This window comes from Haematobia irritans, chromosome 1, assembly GCF_050003625.1.
Source record: "Haematobia irritans isolate KBUSLIRL chromosome 1, ASM5000362v1, whole genome shotgun sequence".
Classification (NCBI taxonomy): domain Eukaryota; kingdom Metazoa; phylum Arthropoda; class Insecta; order Diptera; family Muscidae; genus Haematobia; species Haematobia irritans.
Genome location: NC_134397.1, coordinates 241,785,365 through 241,805,172, shown reverse-complemented (window position 1 = coordinate 241,805,172; position 19,808 = coordinate 241,785,365). Strand labels below are relative to the sequence as shown.

The 19,808-nt window shown below is 27.2% G+C and overlaps 1 protein-coding gene across 12 annotated transcripts in view; it reads right to left on the bottom strand.

Annotated features, from left to right (window-relative positions):
• heph (polypyrimidine tract-binding protein 1 heph) overlaps positions 1–19,808 on the bottom strand; it is a 564,267-nt gene that overhangs the window by 317,185 nt on the left and 227,274 nt on the right. For 4 of the 12 annotated variants that reach the window (XM_075309630.1, XM_075309558.1, XM_075309480.1 and 1 more), the window contains exon 2: positions 4,860–5,064. The exons of the other annotated variants lie outside the window; for them this stretch is intronic. The gene's annotated coding sequence lies outside the window, so the exon portion shown is untranslated. The remainder of the gene's footprint in view (positions 1–4,859; positions 5,065–19,808) is intronic. 12 annotated transcript variants of the gene reach the window in all.

Sequence of the window (19,808 nt, the reverse complement as noted above, 5' to 3'; positions counted from 1 at the left end):
AAAATTTAAAAGGTAAAGCGTTTCTTGTATATGTAGATCTCTTTTTTTTTAACGCTTTAAACAACCTTGGAATAATTGCCTTAGTTTGTTTTGTTTTTACAATATATATATATATATATATATATATATATATATATATATATATATATATATATATGTCCTTTTTGGATATAGGCTATATGTTTCTATTTTTCTATTAGTTTAAAATTGTATTTTGTATTTTTTTGGTTTTGATAACAACAACCTTAGTATGACATTTACTTGGGGATATCAATATATTGCACTCGTTACTTCTCTATCAAAAATTAAACTCTTTTGCCTTGCCAATAATTCACAATTCTTCTTTAATAATTTATTTGAAATTTTTTGGCCAAGCAACAATTTGTTAATAATTTTTATTTGGATTTTCTATATATGTTTTCGTTTAATATCGTTTAGTGTAGAGATTTCTATATATCTTTTGGGAAATATAGGAAATATTTTTTTCAAGGAATTGGAATGGATCACAAGGATTTATCGTGGATCAGAAGTTAATACCACAAGATGAAGATTGAAGTTAAGTTTGCTTTACGATGAACAGTTGCTCTATAATAGGTAAAATTGATAAAACAAATTATATTGAAGTTGGTGTCTTGGCAAATATTATTTGTATAGAAAATAAAAAAGCAAACAAAATTAAAAAATTAAGAAAACAAAGAAAATTTAAAATTGAAAATACATAAGTCACAACTTCTTCCAATAAACTAATATAGATATTTTATAAAGGTAATCAAAGAAATTTCTTCTAATATCACCTTTTTTTGGAAAATTTAGAATTATTTTTGTTTGCACACATGAAATCCGTTGTATGGGTATTTAAGGATATGCTATTGACAATACGTAGACACATACATTTTATTATAATCAATTGGTTGTAGCTAAGAAAAGTTAATAGAAAAAAATGAAATTCGTAACAATATTCTCTAATCATACACACAACAATTTTTTTTCTGTTTCAATCACGAAATTAATTGATCCAATTAATTTTTAATTGAAATGTCTTCAATCACAGAAATGATAGTATCAATTAAAAAATTAATTCAAGGTCAATTAAAACGTTACTTGATCCAATTAAAAAATTAATTGATGCTATTATTTTTGTGATTGATTTTTGTTTTAATTAAAAAATTTGTTGAATCAATTAAATTAATTGAATATTTTTTAAAACTCAATTAAAATTTTAATTGGAAAATTTTCGTGAATTTTTTTTTATTTGCACACAAAATTATTTTTATTTGCACACATGAAATCCGTCAGAAGGGTATTTAAGAATATGCCACAGACAATACGTAGACACATACATTTTATTATAATCAATTAGTTGTAGCTAAGAAAAGTCATTAGAAAATTATAAGGTAAAAATGAAATTCGTTACAATATTCTCTAATCATAGGATGATTAAAGTTTATGGGTGTCATTATTTTTTTTCATGTTAGCCTGATACTGAAACAGGAAATTAACATCCAAAGGCATGATATTCTAATATTACAATTATTATTCAAGCTTTTATGGACAAATTAGATTAAGGAAACTGATTAATAGTCATTGAAAAGAAAACGCCAGATGCAAATCTATACACTCGGGCGAATGAACCTTTCCACAGCCTTTAGTATAGATCTGGCTGGGATAGCTAACTCAATTTTGGAACCTTTATGCTAACTACTTATGAAGAAAACATCTAGGAATGGGTGTCAATATGTTTTGATAAAAAAAAAATTCAATGCAACTATTAGGGCAAATATAAAATGCTACGATTAGGTTAGGTTAGGTTATGTGGCTGCCCGATGTATCAGGCTCACTTAGACTATTCAGTCCATTGTGATACCACATTGGTGAACTTCTCTCTTATCACTGAGTGCTGCCCGATTCCATGTTAAGCTCAATGACAAGGGACCTCCTTTTTATAGCCGTGTCCGAACGGCGTTCCACATTGCAGTGAAACCACTTAGAGAAGCTTTGAAACCCTCAGAAATGTCACCAGCATTACTGAGGTAGGATAATCCACCGCTGAAAAACTTTTTGGTGTTCGGTCGAAGCAGGAATCGAACCCACGACCTTGTGTATGCAAGGCGGGCATGCTAACCATTGCACCACGGTGGCTCCCTACGATTGATTTTCTAAGAGTTTTCTATGCTATCACTATGCTATTAATTTTCTCTAATTAAAATCTGCACACATGTAAGTATTGACGATACTGTCTAAGTATAAGCTGAAGACAATATGGGAATGTTTGTATTTTCCAATAATCAATTAAATCTAACTATCAGAACTAATATAAAATATTCAATCTCTACAAGGAATTTTTTTCGAACGAAATTTCTATTTTCAGAAATTTTAATCAACAAGAAATCTGTACACAAATTGTGAGTGATCTTTATGAATGTGCTGATTGCGAATAGATAGATAACTCATCGAGTTGTCGTCTTAAGTGGTTTATCAAAATAGTTGTTATTTGTTATATGGCTTTCAGATAGACTTGCACAATTTCAACTATGCACACATGAAAATGGAAGTAACACTCTTTAAGAATATACTCAAGACAATATGAACTCAGCTATACATTATAATAATCAATTAGTTTGAATTAAAAAAAACGAATTGATATTAAAAGAATTTCGATTTTTCAATTGAAGTCACTATTACAAGTGATTTGTTGGTATAAACTTTGCACACATGTAAAATGTTTATATATTCTTCATGTATACGCTAATAGTAGTAGAGAGAAATAAGGTTTATATACTAATCAATTTTATTGAGTTTGAAATTGATCAGTTGATAGTTTAAGATGGTTCTCAACACTTGTAAATTTTTCAAAAACCACAAATAAGACAACTTCATGGCGAAAAAGATAATCTTTAAGTTCCAAATTGAAATAAATTCACAATTTGAAGGTTTTAAAATAACAAACTTGTAACAGCAATCAAACTTTTTAGAGGTTTTGTTGAAATATCGATCCTATTATGTTCGTGGTTTATTAAATAACGATATTTGCATATTTGATAAATATAACGATATTTGCATATTTGAAAAATATAAGAATGAACATGTATTACATTAATTTAATATAAACATTAATTAGTTTTGCCCTACGGAATATGGACCAACCACAGAACCGGTACAGGACGAGTCCGTGGTGTGTATGGACCAGTCCCAGCTCTGGTCAGAACGTATGAAAGGGACCGGTCACTTTAACATGGGTTTGTCATTGACGGGGTTTATGACAAAGGACACGTCCTGGGACTATTTAGCAGGAGCACCCCTTAGACAGGCCCTCCGGAACCAGTCTCGGACAACCTCTTAGAAGTCATGTTTCAATTTGGGTATCCCAATCGCAAACCAGAAATGAAAAAAAAAAAAACTTTTGAAATATATCGAACAAGAGGATATTCTGATAATTTTATTACACTAAATGTGAAAATGTTTGTTATTAAAATCTTAATGGATTTAAGATTTGAATAGCAAGCGAGTACGAAAATAAATTAATTACGACTATTTAAAAATTGCAACTAACTGGAGCACATGTATCAGTTCTGTGATAGGTCCGTCAGTGGCAAGTTGCACCAATTTCCCCTAGGGTGTGAAAATGCTGCAATTACAAATATCTTGAAAGTATTTTTTTTAAGACGAACAATTCGCGGAATGCTAACAGACACACATTGATCAATTATAAGAAAATAGGCACTTAAGTAAATTTTGTTTGTTTGATTACAATTCATTTGTTCAATTGAGCAAGTAGACGTTCAAAATAATTTTTATAAAAAATTGGAAAATTTTCTTGGTGAACTCTGCACACATGAAGAATGTATATACCATCTTCAAAAGAGAGTTTACATGGTCAAAAGACATTTAACTTTATTTCTCAATCAATTCGTTTAAAGAAAATTTGGGGTGTCAAAGTTAAAACTTAACGGAAAATGTCAAGTTTTCACTAAAACTGAAATTTTAGTGAAAACTACAAATTTGTTTTGGCTTTAACATTATATACAAATTATGTTAGATATTTTGTGATTACTTCTAGCAAAATTATTCTTAGTTAAATAATGAATAGATATGAATAATTATGTAAATAATATTTCAAAGGTCCCAGCATATAATGGATATCTGTTTGTATTTTAGTTGGCCTTTAAAATGCCAACATTTTTTAAAGAGGAACAAAGTTTTACTTCAAAACCTTTAGAAAACTTCATATGTAGTGGAGGATAGCATAACACATTTTAAAATTTCCCATGTTCCGATATTCGGATTGGCAAATTGCAAGAATTTATTTTTCTTGTAACGAATAAAAAAAAATACAGATATTCTAGGAGCCTAATACAATTTTAATTTGAACTTCTTATTAAAGAGAGCTTATTATTATGATTTAATATTATAAGTTTCAGGGTTACGAAATTATTATAATGGGATTTGCAATTCCGAATTTCGGAACATGAGGCATTGTGTTATAATAGATTTTCTGGCGAGAAAATTTAATGCTAAGATTACTGATTAAAACCTGAAATTACCAAAAATTTGCTTTTCGTCGTAATTTGATTTGAAGGAGTTTATAAATCTTCTTTAATTTTTATGGCATATTTTGCAAAGCATATACCCCAAGAGACAACCTGACATTTGAGCATAGTAAATAAATAAAAGAACATTTTAATTAAATTATAATTTTTAATAATTCGATTTAAGAGAGAAGAAAAATGATTACTTAAAAAATATCCCAGGCAAAAAACATAAAACCAAAAAAATACTAAAAAAATAGATACTAAAAATACATAAATTACAAAAGTAAATTTAAAAGTGTTTAATTATTTAAATAATTTAAAATAATTTACCAATTAAATATAGATGAAGTTTTGTTGTAAAGATTTTTTTTTTTGTAGTCGTAGAAATCGATTTGGATTGAATTCGATGGAAACTTAATTTTTGTTCTCTGTTTATGGTTTAGAGATTTCTTCTTAAAGATTTCACAAGATTGTTAAGTATTTTGTTGTTTTTTTTTTCTTTTGTTCTAAAGATGTAGGCAGATTTAATTCTTTTCTAAAAAAAAATAAAATAATTAAAAATTAACAACAAAAAAAACGTTTTAATTGCACAGGTTTCCAATGGTTGTTGATGTAGTTATAATTTTGCGTTAATGATTTCTTGTCTGAGCATTGGTTCTATTCTTTTCGTTTTCGTTTGTAACACTATTTTCAGGTATTTTTTAGATTTTCTCTTTTTTTTGGTTTTGTTATAAATAAAAATCACTTGTTACTTTATATGACGAGGAACAATGAGAAAAAAACAACTCGGTTTTTTTTATGTTTATGGACACTTTGTTTATAAGGAATTCAAAAATCCAAGGGATTGTTGTTGTCGTTTATTGTTTTTGGTCATGATTATTATTTGTAAAAAAAATTGTTTCTTATTTTATATTTGGGTTCTTTTTTTTTTTTTTTTGTTATTGTTAATGACTTTGAAGAATTTGGTTAAGAAGGGCAAAACACAAAAACAGATTTCATTTAGGCCTCTCTAAAAACTCTGTGATATGATTGTGTGTATGAAGACTTTGCCACTAAGGGTGTATATGTGCGTTTTCTTCAAAAATAATTACAGCCCGAACTAGACATCATCTGAACCTTACAAAAAAGCAAATCGACAAAATAAAGAAGAAGGCCTATAAATAGGCCTGTAGATCAGAGACTGTTGCTTGGTCGTTTGCTGCCGGTGGTTGTTGTATAGTTGTTTTAGTTGTGAACTCATAAGATTGAAACTATTTTCGCCTTTAAACAATGGTCAATGATGGTTTGCTTGGTAGGCCATAATCATGATGTTTGCTTGCTTACTATTTAACCAACAACAGAAGAAGACCATCAAGCCGTCTGGGCCGACCGCTGATGATGATGATGACTTTGGGGTTTTTTGCTACTACTACTACTACTACTTCTCTTCTCATGACTTGTCTTTCTTGACTTTTCTTGAAAATAAACGGCCTTTTGCTTATTTCTTTTACTTTTTTTTGCTCTCTAGGTCTCTCCCTGTTAACTCATTCTTCCTCTCCTTTTATAGTGAATTTCTTGGTATTTGCTTGTTGCCTTATTGCCGCTGGTGTTAGCTGTTGCTTGTTCGCTCCCTTCTTGTCTTATAGGCCTTTCGTGGTGGTCAGGTATTTTTCATTAATCGTGCGGTACTAAGGCATTCCAAAAGTACAACAAAACCAAATTCAGCAAAAGGTGTGTGGTTTTTGTCGTTGTTATTGTTGGCTTAAATACTTTTTTTTTTTGTTTTTTCCCTTCATTGTTGTCGCCGTCGTCTTCTTCTTGTTATTCTTCATTCGGTTGTTCTTCAAACCTAAACGTGTTTTCTGGCTTTGGCCTCTGATTCTATTTGGGGTATTCAAGTGGTATTTTTTATAGGGATGTCATTTGACTTAATGTTGTTTTTAATCCCAGAAATTAGAAATATTCTAGGAAAGGGCAGTTCATAAAAAATGGAAGTTATTCCAAGTATATTTCAAGCCCAAGTGAAATTTGTTTGCAAAACAATATAACGATTTTCTATTTTTATATCATTACTGTACGATCATATCAACCAACGAAAACCCAGAAAACCATTGCTAACATATTGAAATCATTTTATAAATTTCTATTGATAAACCTTGCACACATGGTAAAGATATGGAGGTTTGGAAAAACACACATCATCTTAACTAAATACAAATAGTAGCAACTAAAATCCAATTGTTTGTTTGTTTTTTTTTTTTAATTGAAATTCAATTCAAGTCGATATTAGAGTAAAAAATTTAAAAACAGAGAATTCAGTTACAAATAGGATATTTCCATATTTATATGTTGGATATTTTCATATTGAATTCTATATTTTTTCGAAGAAAAAATATACTAAAGCAAATTTTTAAATTTCACATACATATCATGTACAAAAATCAAATCGGTGCTACGAAAATCTTTAAGAATTTTCTGAATTAATGACTGTGCACACAAGGAATAATCTCTGGTAGTCTAAGAAATGGATATAATGCCAATCAGTTCGAAGCACTGGTATGCGAGAATCAATTTATGTAACCCTTTAGAAAAATATTTGTTCTATATCAAAAATTTAACGCGGAAAATTAATGTGTTTTCATGCAAACAAAATGAACTTTTCTAAGTAGAAAAAACACAAATTGATTGCAAAAAACCAAATCGATACTATGAAAAACTTTATGAATTTATGATTATGCACACAAGGAATGATCGCTGGTATTCTTAGAAATGGTGATAGGTTAGGTTAGGTGGCAGCCCGATGTATCAGCCTCACTTAGACTATTCAGTCCATTGTGATACCATATTGGTGAAATGGTGATAATGCCAATTATTCCGAAATATTGATATCAAAGAATTAATTTTTATATCCTTTCAGAAATAATTTTTTTCCGAAATCCAAATTTATCTCGTCCAAATATTTATAAATAATTATATTTCAAAATTAATGTAATATCATACAAACGAAATGAAATTCCAAAAATAGAAAAAAAAACAAAAAGAGTGCAATTTGAGGTGATTGATTTTCTTTCGATTGGTCGTACGATTTACGAGAATATCCCTATTTTATACGAGACTACAAGGCAATAGTTGCTGTACAAGTAAGATTTCATTGTCCTTAAACAACAAAAGCTAATTTTACTGGTATCAAAATTTTGTTCAGTGCATAAGTTAATTTTTATTAAGTGTACAACAGGGATGATAAATGATGTTGACGAAAAAGTATTAAAAATGTATTAAAAATTTACTTTTCAAAGCCAAAAGGTGCTAAAATTACATAAACTACACATTTAAAAACTAATGTATATATATATACGTATACGTATATTTAAATCTAGACCGATTTGGACTATACTTTTAGATTTTCTAAAAAAAAAAAAAATTCTTTTACAAAGTTTTATTTCTATAGAAAATTTTGTCAAAATTTTATTTCTATAGAAAATTTTGTCAAAATTTTATTTCTATAGAAAATTTTATCAAAATTTTATTTCTATAGCAAATTTTGTAAAAATTTTATTACCTTACAAAATTTTATCTACATTTTATTTCTATAGAAAATTTTGTCGAAATTTTAATTATATAGAATCTCAAAATTTTATTTCTAGGGAAAATTTTGTCAAAATTTTATTTCTATAGAAAATTTTGTCGAAATTTTATTTCAATACAAAATTTTCTAAAAATTGTATTTCTAAAGAAAATTTTGTCAAAATTTTATTTCTATAGAAAATTTTGTCAAAATTTTATTTCTAGAGAAAATATTCTCAAAATTTTATTTCTATAAAAAATTTTGTCAAAATTTTATTTCTATAGAAATTTTGTCAAAATTTTATTTCTATAGAAAATTTTGTCAAAATTTTATTTCTATAGAAAATTTTGTCAACATTTTAGTTCTATAGAAATAAAATTTTGTGATAATTTTATTTCTAACGAAAATTTTGTCAAAATTTTATTTCTATACAAAATTTTGTCTAAATTTTATTTCTATAGAAAATTTTGTCTAAATTTTATTTCTATAGAAAATTATGTCAAAATTTTGTATCTATAGAAAATATTGTCAAATTTGTATTTCTATAGAAAATTTTGTCACAATTTTAATTCTATAGAAAATTTTGTCACAATTTTATTGCTATAGAAAATTTTGTCCAAATTTTATTTCTATAGAAAATATTGTCAAATTTTTATTTCCATAAAAAATTTTGTCAAAATTTTATTTCCATAGAAGATTTTGTCAAAATTTTATTTCTATAGAAAATTTTGTCAAAATTTTATTTCCATAGAAGATTTTGTCAAATTTTTATTTCTATAGAAAATTTTGTCAAATTTTTATTTCTATAGAAAATTTTGTCAAAATTTTATTTCTCTAGAAAATTTTGTCAAAATTTTATATCTATAGAAAATATTGTCAAATTTTTATTTCTATAAAAAATTTAGTCAAGATTTTATTTCCATAGAAAATTTTGTCAAAAATGCATTTCTATAGAAAATTGTGTCAAAATTTTGTATTTGTAGAAAATATTTATTTCTATAGAAAATATTGTAAAATTTTTATTTCTATAGAAAATGTTGTGAAAATTTTATTTCTATAAAAAAATTTTTGTCAAAATTTTATTTCTAAGAAAATTTTGTCAAAAGTTTATTTCTATAGAAAATTTTGTCTAAATTTTATTTCTCTAGAAAATTTTGTCAAAATTTTATTTCTATAGAAAATATTGTCAAATTTTTATTTCCATAAAAAATGTTGTCAAAATTTTATTTCCATAGAAGATTTTGTCAAAAATTTATTTCTATAGAAAATGTTGTCAAAATTTTATTTCTATAGAAAATTTTGTAAAAATTTTATTTTGTCAAATTTTTATTTCTATAGAAAATTTTGTCAAAATTTTGTATCTATAGAAAATATTGTCAAATTTGTATTTCTATAGAAAATTTTGTCACAATTTTATTGCTATAGGAAATTTTGTCAAAATTTTATTTCTATAGAAAATTTTGTCAAAATTTTGTATCTATAGAAAATTTTGTCAAAATTTTGTATATATAGAAAATATTGTCAAATATTTATTTCTATAGAAAATTTTGTAAAAATTTTATTTCTATAGAAGATTTTGTCAAAATTTTATTTCCATAGAAGATTTTGTCAAATTTTTATTTCTATAGAAAATTTTGTCAAATTTTTATTTCTATAGAAAATTTTGTCAAAATTTTATTTCTCTAGAAAATATTGTCAAAATTTTATATCTATAGAAAATATTGTCAAATTTTTATTTGTATAAAAAAATTTTGTCAAGATTTTATTTCCATAGAACATTTTGCCAAAATTTATTTCTATAGAAAATTGTGTCAAAATTTTGTATCTTTAGAAAATATTTATTTTTTTTTTGTCAAAATTTTATTTTGTCAAATTTTTATTTCTATAGAAAATTTTGTCAAAATTTTATTTTGTCAAATTTTTATTTCTATAGAAAATTTTGTCAAAATTTTATTTCTATAGAAAATTATGTCAAAATTTTGTATCTATAGAAAATATTGTCAAATTTGTATTTCTATAGAAAATTTTGTCACAATTTTATTTCTATAGAAAATTTTGTCACAATTTTATTGCTACAGGAAATTTTTTCAAAATTTTATTTCTATAGAAAATTTTGTCAAAATTTTGTATCTACAGAAAATATTGTCAAAATTTTGTATCTATAGAAAATATTGTAAAATTTTTATTTCTATAGAAAATATTGTAAAAATGTTATATCTATAGAACATATTGTCAAAAATTTATTTCTATAGAAAATTTTGTGAAAAGTTTATTTCAATAGGAAATTTTGTCAAAATGTTATTTCTTATATTATGGATGTTTTTATTATATTGACCTGTATATAGATTTTCCAATTGATAATTGTTGATAAAAACGAGCTCGAGGTCTGTATGATTAATTTTTATTTATTCAATATTTCGTCTTTTCAGTGAAAGACTCATCGGGAATTTTTTTGAAAAGAACAAAAATATTACACCAACTGTAGAGTAAAAAGCTAACGACGGTGTCTGTAGTAATGCAACAATTCCTCAAAATAAAAATTGAAATAGAAACAAAATTGTTCGTATTTTGAAATCTATCTTAAAAAGTAGACGGAAAAGTCTTGTACTCCCCTTGAGAAATTAAGAGCTCGTGTATGAGTATAAGAATATAAGAAATTCTAACTGCATACAATAGCATATGCAAAATCCTAAACAATTTAATATATATCTACCGCTCAGTAGAGCCTTATCTAAAGTTTATCAAATAATTCCTTAAACAATCATGGGTTTTCTAAGAGGAAAACAACTTCTTTAAATAGTTCTTGCCAATTTTTATTTAAAACGTGTGCACACAAGCGAAGCTCATAGATGTATTGAAGAACAATATCTTAGACCTCTGGAAGAACAAATCTACTTCTGATTATCAATTAAAATAAAAACATTAATATTGGTTTTATGTATGATGTACATTATATTTAAATCAAGAAATTCTAACTGCTTACAATATCATATGGAAAGTTATGAACAATATAATATATACCTACCGCTCAGTAGAGCCTTATCTAAACTTTATCAAATAATTCCGTAAACAAACTTGGGTTATCTAAGAGGAAAAAAATCGTTAAACTTTTTAATTCCAATTTTAAAAAATTAGATGAAATTTAGAAAAGTCTTCCACCCCCTTTCCTAAAATTAAGAGATGTTTTATGAAGATCAATCACCCATCGAATTAAATAACAAATTCTAGTTTATATATATACATAAACATATCTAAATTTTTTTCGGCATTTTTTTATGTAAAACTATTGCACACAAGCAAAGCTCATAGATATATTGAAGAACAATATCTTAGACCTTTAGAGGAACAAACTTACAATCGATTATCAATTCAAATGAATTTGCATATACAAATTGGATTGGATCACGAAGACGAGACTACAAAACAAATCAATTGCAAGTTCAAATACTGCAACCTTTGAACTCTTCTGCTAGTTTCCCAATGAAATTCCTTATTATATTACATGTTAGCCTGATACCGAAACAGGCAATTGACGTCCAAATGCATTATATCTAATTATACAATTATTTTTCGAGCTTCATGGACAGATATAGATTAAGGAACATGGTTAATAGAGCCATTGAAAAGAAAACGCCAGATACCAATCTATACACGCCTGGACTGTACATGTTTCGGTTCGGGCGAATGAACCTTTCCACAGCCTTTAGTATAGATCTGGCTGGGAGAGATAACTCAATTTTGGGCCCTTTATGCTAACTCCTTATGGAGAAAACATTTGGGAAATTTCCTCTTACAAATTGAATCATCTTTTCTCCCACTGTACATCATCTTTTCATATAACTTACAAGTCCCTTAATCTTATTTTTATGTTCCTTAATCTATATCTGTCCATGAAGCTCGAAAAATAATTGTATAATTAGATATAATGCATTTGGACGTCAATTGCCTGTTTCGGTATCAGGCTAACATGTAATATAATAAGCAACGATGAGCCCGTCGTAAAACTAGGAAAAACACGACTAATGTACGCGTTAGAATTGTTGTTGTTTCCTGGAAACCAGTTTCTGTTAATTGTCATATGTTGTAGTTGACTGTAGAAACAATAAGCATTGTTCGACTGTTCACCACTTAGGTGAATTCTAACAAATTAGCTTTCTAAAAATAAATTTCGTGTTGTTGCATTACTATGTAACAAAACGAAATAAAAATAAGATTAAGGGACTTGTAAGTTATATGAAAAGATGATGTACAGTGGGAGAAAAGATGATTCAATTTGTAAGAGGAAATTTCCCAAATGTTTTCTCCATAAGGAGTTAGCATAAAGGGCCCAAAATTGAGTTATCTCTCCCAGCCAGATCTATACTAAAGGCTGTGGAAAGGTTCATTCGCCCGAACCGAAACATGTACAGTCCAGGCGTGTATAGATTGGTATCTGGCGTTTTCTTTTCAATGGCTCTATTAACCATGTTCCTTAATCTATATCTGTCCATGAAGCTCGAAAAATAATTGTATAATTAAATTCCTTATATTTTCGTTTGAAATCCCACTTACATATGTAAATATCCATGACACAATTCTATGATATTTCCAATTTTTTTTTTCTAATTGCTCTTCCACACTAAACATTAGCTCTCAAATTACATCCCTAAAATTTATATGCTCCCTTTGGGTTTTTGTTGTGTTTTTTTCTCTTGTTGGATAATTACTTTTATGCCGGTTCTTCGGGCCACAATTCATACAAACATCACCGTCGCCGTTGCCGCCACCACCACCACCACCTTTTGGAGGCTTTAGGCTTTAAAAGTGTGATTCTTATTTCTTTTTGGTTTGCTTCCTTTCTGTCATTCGCAAGGTATTTCCCCCTGCCCTCTGGCTTTCCTGTCTTTCTCATTACCATCGTCATTTGCGGTGGGGCTAACATATATACAGAGAATGTCAAAGAGAGAGAGCGTGCGGGCCGCTAAAATTCATTCTAAGGTATCAACGAACTTTTGCTTTTGTTGACTTGAATCCGCTCACAAACTCTCGTGCTAAACTGACAGTCAGACTGCTAAAAAGACACCAGAAATTCTAACTACTTGGGATGTTTGGTTGGCTGACGGTTTGACTGAATGACTAGGTAACTGGGTGTTGGTAATTTTTTCGTTGTTTTCGAATTATTGGTTCGCACGTTGTCAATTTTTTTTTTGGCGTTTCTGTTTTAAGCCTTCATTTTATACCTTTACCGCCGTCTTCAGACGAGTGAATTCAAAGCGTAGCCGTTTGTTTTTCGAAACAACCTGCGAGATTTTGGTTTTACTTTGTTTTTTTTAGATCCAGAGAGCAAAAAAGCAAATGTAAGTAATTATTTCAGTTAATACACAAGACCTGGTTAAATGGTTTTGTCTGCATTTTTGTTGCTATTTGTTTTTTCTTCTTCTTCTCATTCTGTTTCAAAGACTACAACGTGGTTAAGAAGACTTAGGCTACCAGGCATAAGCAACAAGCAAGATGAATGACAGTAAAGAAATTGGAGGGAAAAGATAAGTGCCAAAAAGATTAAGTATTTTGGTAATTTTTGTTTTTAAAGATCCATAAAATAATTTCAATTGACTAACATTTCCAAGAATTTATATATAATGTTCTAGATATTTGGAATTATTAGTTTCTTTGAGGAAATTAAAACTAAAAATAAAAAAAAAAAATCAAAATAATTTGAAACTTCATAGGGCTTCAAAGGAAATATTGAAAAAATAATTAAGTATTTTTTTTTTTTAAATATAAAGAAAAATAGAATTTTTTTCTAGAATCCACGAAATATATATTGAAAAGCCTGTTTGGATGTGGGTTTATATTCACGAAAATCTAGAAAAGTCACTTAGCAATGAAAAAGGTTCTTGGTGGCTTTTGGATAAAATAAAATTCTTTTCATCAAGTGCCTGTAAAATTAAAATATTTTCTAGGAAATATTTTTCCATAATGGAATATTAATACTAAAAAGAAACAATAAAATATACTGGCTTAATTAAAACTTAAATACAAGGACTGAAGTAAAATAAATTTTTTTAGTAATTGAAATTTTTTAATTTCTTAGTTTTTTAAATTGACGAAATTTCTTTGTTAAACATTTCTGTTTTAATTTATTAAAATTTATAATTTATCATAATTAATTATAGTTGAAATTAGGGACAAAAAAAATCGAAAATTGACTCATTATTATATTCAAAGTTGGCCATTTTCAATATTCAAAAAACCGTATAAAATTTGAAGAAAAATTCAAACAAAAATTGATCTTATCTAATTTGGAATAGCTCGAACAATCAACTTTTTCAAAATTCATATATTCAAAATTTTGAAATAATTCAACTTTACAAATATGATCATATGAATCGATTTTATCCAATAAGATTTTTAAATATACACAGAGAAATTCTTTTTATGGTTTCAATCAAGGAATTGATCACAATGGACTGAATAGTCTAAGCGAGCCTGATAATAAATCGGGCTGCCACTTTAACCTTAAGGAATTGATAACATCAATCTCCGACACCAACTAAAAAAGGACACACAGAGAAGGAATATAATCACCTCAAACATGTTTCAAGAGCAAAATGTTATTTTTGGATGATGACCATGTAAAATGTTTATCGCACAAAAATTTTGTTTTCTCGCCAAGCATAACATTTTTTCCGAAAACAGATACATAATTTCCGAGAAAAAAAACAAGGTTGCGATAAAAATGTTACATGGTCACCATCCAAAAATAACAATTTGCTCTTGAAACATGTTTGATCATATTCCTTCTTTGGGTGTAATTGATTCAAATAATTTTTGTTATTGAATTTTATTTTAATTAAATGATCATATTCCTTCTTTGGGTGTAATTGATTCAAATAATTTTTGTTATTGAATTTTATTTTAATTAAAAAAATTAATAGAATAGAATAGAACTAAACGTTTCATTGAAATATTTTCGAAATTCAATTAAAAATTTTGATTGAACCAATAAAACTGATATTTTTCTGTATAGTCATACAAATAACATATAGCCATCAAATTCCCCATATTTTGTAAACCCATCTATTTCAAATTTGGTGCAAGCTAAAATTTGTTTAGCACGGCCTTAGTTTTAATTACATCTCTCAAATCCGTTGCATACTGTTAAAATCCAAAAAGTTTACTTGGATCCCTAGGATTCGATTTTGGATATTGATTCTGAGTCAAAGATGAGGCTTTGTTAAAATAAATATATTTTCTAGGAAGCCATCTAGATTTAAATCTAGTCTTACTAAAATTAAAATTAGGATACAAATTTTATTTATATAATTTTTTTCTGTTTTTGCGCTATATTAACAAAGTCATTCACATAGAAATAAATATCACTTTAAAAATCCAAATTATAATAAATTCTTCAATGTAAAAAAATTATTTCTAAACTTTCAAACAAAAATAAAAAAAAATTCAAAATAAGTCTTACACTGAAAAAAAAAATGTTTACGTGATATTAAAGATTACGCAACCTTAATTAAAGGATGCGAAATTTACAAAATATTAAGGACAAATTTCTTTAAAATAATAAAATTTAAATTAAAATAAAGTTTAAAATCTTTGCTTCAAAAATTGTTTTCATTAAATTTAGGACACAAATTTTTGTAAATTTGCGTCCATCCGCTAAAGTCGCATGTCTTTGAACTAAGGTTAATTTTCCTTAAAGTAAAGAACACACACATTTTTGATATAAAGAAATTGCCCTTAAATTAACTGAAATAATGAAACTTTAGATTTAAGATAAAAACGCTTCAAATATAGGCTAAGACTTTTATCACAATGGACTGAATAGTCTAAGTGAGCCTGGATCTTAATCGGGCTGCCACTTTAACTTTAGGCTAAGACTTATTTTGTGGATTTAGCGTCTTTGGTTTAAAGTTTTTTTGGAATTAAGAAAAAATTTTTTTACTTTAAAGTATCCGTTATAATTTGGATTTTTAAACTGGCATTTGTTTGTACGTGAATAGCCTTATTAATAAACCGCGAATAAGAGAATGAATTAGATCTGTATCCTAATTTTAATTTGAGTGGTTCTAGATTTAAAGCCAGATAGGTTGCTAAAAAATTTCTTTATTTTAAAGAAGCCGCATCTTTGTCTCGGAATCAATACCAAAAAAATATTTTTTTTTCAGTGCACATGACAAGCTACTTATATGGGAAAGGGTAATGTTATACCTTGATAAAAGTAATGTCTGAAGAAAAATAACTTGGCAAAATATATTTCAGAACACACACTGAAAAAAAAACATGACCGGTTCTAAAAAATGTTGGAATTGATTCCGAGCCAAAGAAGCGGAGAATACAAGTAAGGATACTTTTAAGATACAATTCTCTTTTAAATGTGGGTTTTGTGTGCTTGCTTCTAGGAAGCAAATTTTAATTTTAATTTTTTTAGCCTTTTTTTCATATGCTATCAAAGTCCTTTAAAAACAAGTTAAGGACAACTTTATTTTCCAAATTAAGACTCGACTTCCAGTAGAAATTATGTTATGTTTCCAGTAAAAAAGTCTTTAAAATAAGGTGTTGAAAACCATCTCCTATATTTGAATGATTTTTTGCTTTGTAGTCAAGATGCAAACAGACAACAAATTTAAAGCCAATTTCATTAAATTTAAAGAATTTTTCTGAATTATTAAAGTCAAGTTGACCTTAGCCTTGTGATTCCCATTTTTAAGTGAATTCACCTATTTATAAGGACAATACGACTTCAAGACAAGACAACAAATTTAAAGACAAGACAACAAATTTAAAGATTGAATTTAAATTTTTTTTTCTAAATTATTAAAGTCAAGTTAACCTTAGTCTTATGATACCCATTTTCAAGTGAAATCACTTAATTATAAGGACAATACGACTTCATTGAAAAGTTTATCGACTTTTAGACAAGGCAAAAAAAAAAACTTTATATTAGAGAAATTCGTCTTCTATGCTAATCAAAATTTGCATTCGTATTTTAAAGACATGAAATCTTTGACCTTACGACAATATTTTTTTTCAGTGCATATAGTAAATTACATTAAGAATAAAATTCTTTGGTGTAAAGACAATTTAAATTAAAGAAAGTCTAAAAATTTTGTTTGCAAATGCTCATACGTATATGAAATTTGCACCTCTACGTGTCTTCAAAATTATATAAGCTCTTCTAAACTAGTTATAAAGATAACTTGTAAAAACTGAAGAATAAACTGAAGCTATATAATTTTATAACTTCTGCAAAATTAATTTTTAATGGAAATATTCGAAATTTCCATTCTAAAAAAAAATATTAAATCGGTTTAAAAGATATTACTTCATTGAATTAATATATTTTTTTAATTAGTCAAAAGAAAACTTTTTTTTTTATATTAAAGGGAATGTTACATTTTGATTTTCTGAAATGAAAATTTTGGTTTTTACAGATTTCTGAAATGAAATCTGTATCCTAATTTAATCTACATTTTTCGGTTAAAGTAGTATATTTTAGATTTACTGAAGTAAATCAAAATATTATTGGTAGAAAGCCTTTATATTAATTAAAATTAACTAAAATTTCCTGATGGCCTCAGTTGCTAAAGTTTCCCTCTATTTGTTTTTTTTTTCCTCATACTAATCTTATATTTACTATAAGTTTAGTATAATTTAAATAAATGGCCTCAGTTGCTAAAGTTTCCCTCTATTTGTGGTTTTTTTTTTCCTCCTACTCATCTTATATTTACTATAAGTTTAGTATAATTTAAATAAATAAATAATTAAAATTTCTTTTCATCAAAGATGAAAAACCTTCAAAAACCAACGAACCAATTAATTTGACAATATTACATTCTTGAGCCTTCAAGCCTTTTTTTTTAAATCATGTTTTACTATGGATTGCCTCACAAAGCTTGGAGTTTTAATAGTAGGTTTGTTTTAATAGCTCAAAGAAAAAATATGAAAAATTTACCAAACTTATGCAGTTTTTTAATGAGGTTTTTTTTTTTTTTTTTGTAAAGAATCCACACCCAAAAAAAAGTGAACCCACCGTGGAAGAAAATGTAGGTTTATTGTAGAAAATTTTAACTAAAATAGTTTTCTAATTGCAACATGTTAAGTTAATATTTTTTGTCAAATTGAAGAAAATTTTTTAAAAATATTTAAATTTTTTTTTGTGGTTTAAGAAAATTTCATATGTTGAAAGAAAAAATTGGATTTAAAAATGGTTAAAATGTCTTTAGCGCTGTACGAAGTTCAAGACAGGTACAATTTTAGCCAAATCTACTCATTTGAGAGACTTATGAACTCAATTTAAACAAACTTCTACCATTTTAGGAAAATATGAACTAATTTATTTTTTAGAAAAATTGATCAATATATTTGTATACAACTTTTTGTCTTATTTTCAGTTCACGTCATTAAAGTTAGCAAAAAAAAAAATTATTCAAATAAGGAACATTTACTCATACACCCAGAGAAGGAATATGATCACCTCAAACATGTTTAAGAGCACAATGTTATTTTTGGGTGGAGACCATGTAACATGGTTTTCGCAACCATGTTCTTTTCTCGGAAATCATGTATCTGATTTTGGCAAGCAGGTTATATTTGACGAGAAAATAACATTTTAGTGACAAACATGTTACATGGTCACCGTACAAAAATAACATTTTGCTCTTGAAACATGTTTGAGGTGATCATATTCCTTCTCTGCGCGTATTGAGTAAAATTTAACTAAAATCAACTAATAACAATAAAATGTGGATTTTTTTAAAATGGGATTTTTTTAGATGGGTCAAAACGAAAATGCAAAACTTCCAATATTTATTCAGTTTCATATTTTTGAATTCTATAAAAACAACATTGAAATGTTGTTTGATCTTCAAAATATCTTTATTCTAAAGAATTCAGGACGGATATGGAATCAATATCGAAATTTTTTGAGTTAACTAAAATTTGTATAAATGTCAATTAGACCAAAATACGTATTTTTTTTAAATTATTTTCCTTTTAATTTCCTCATAAAATTTGGAGTATTTTTTAACGTATATAGCTTTGTTTTGGATAGGTCAAAAAGAAAATGCAAAAATTCCAAAATTTATGCAGTTTTGCATTTTGGAATTATATATAATAGAATTAACATTTAAATGTTGTTTGATATTTAAAATATCTTTATTTATAAAGAAACCAGGACTTTGACATCAACACAGAAAAAAGGGAAGGGAGCCACCGTGGTGCAATGGTTAGCATGCCCGCCTTGCATACACAAGGTCGTGGGTTCGATTCCTGCTACGACCGAACACCAAAAAGTTTTTCAGCGGTGGATTATCCCACCTCAGTAATGCTGGTGACATTTCTGTGGAACGCCGTTCGGACTCGGCTATAAAAAGGAGGTCCCTTGCCATTGAGCTTAACATGAAATCGGGCAGCACTCAGTGATAAGAGAGAAGTTCACCACTGTGATATCACAATGGACTGAATAGTCTAAGTGAGCCTGATACATCGGGCTGCCACATAACCTAACCTAACACTGAAAAAAATATTGTCGTGAGATCAAAGATTTCATGTCTTCAAAATACGAATGTAAATTTTGCTTAGCATAGAAGACGCATTTCTCTAATGTAAAGTTTTTTTTCCTTGTCCAAAAGTCGATAAACTTTTCAATGAAATCGTATTGTCCTTATAATTAAGTGATTTCACTTAAAAATGAGTATCATAACATGAAAGAAAAAATTTTTGGGTTAAGGTCAACTTGACTT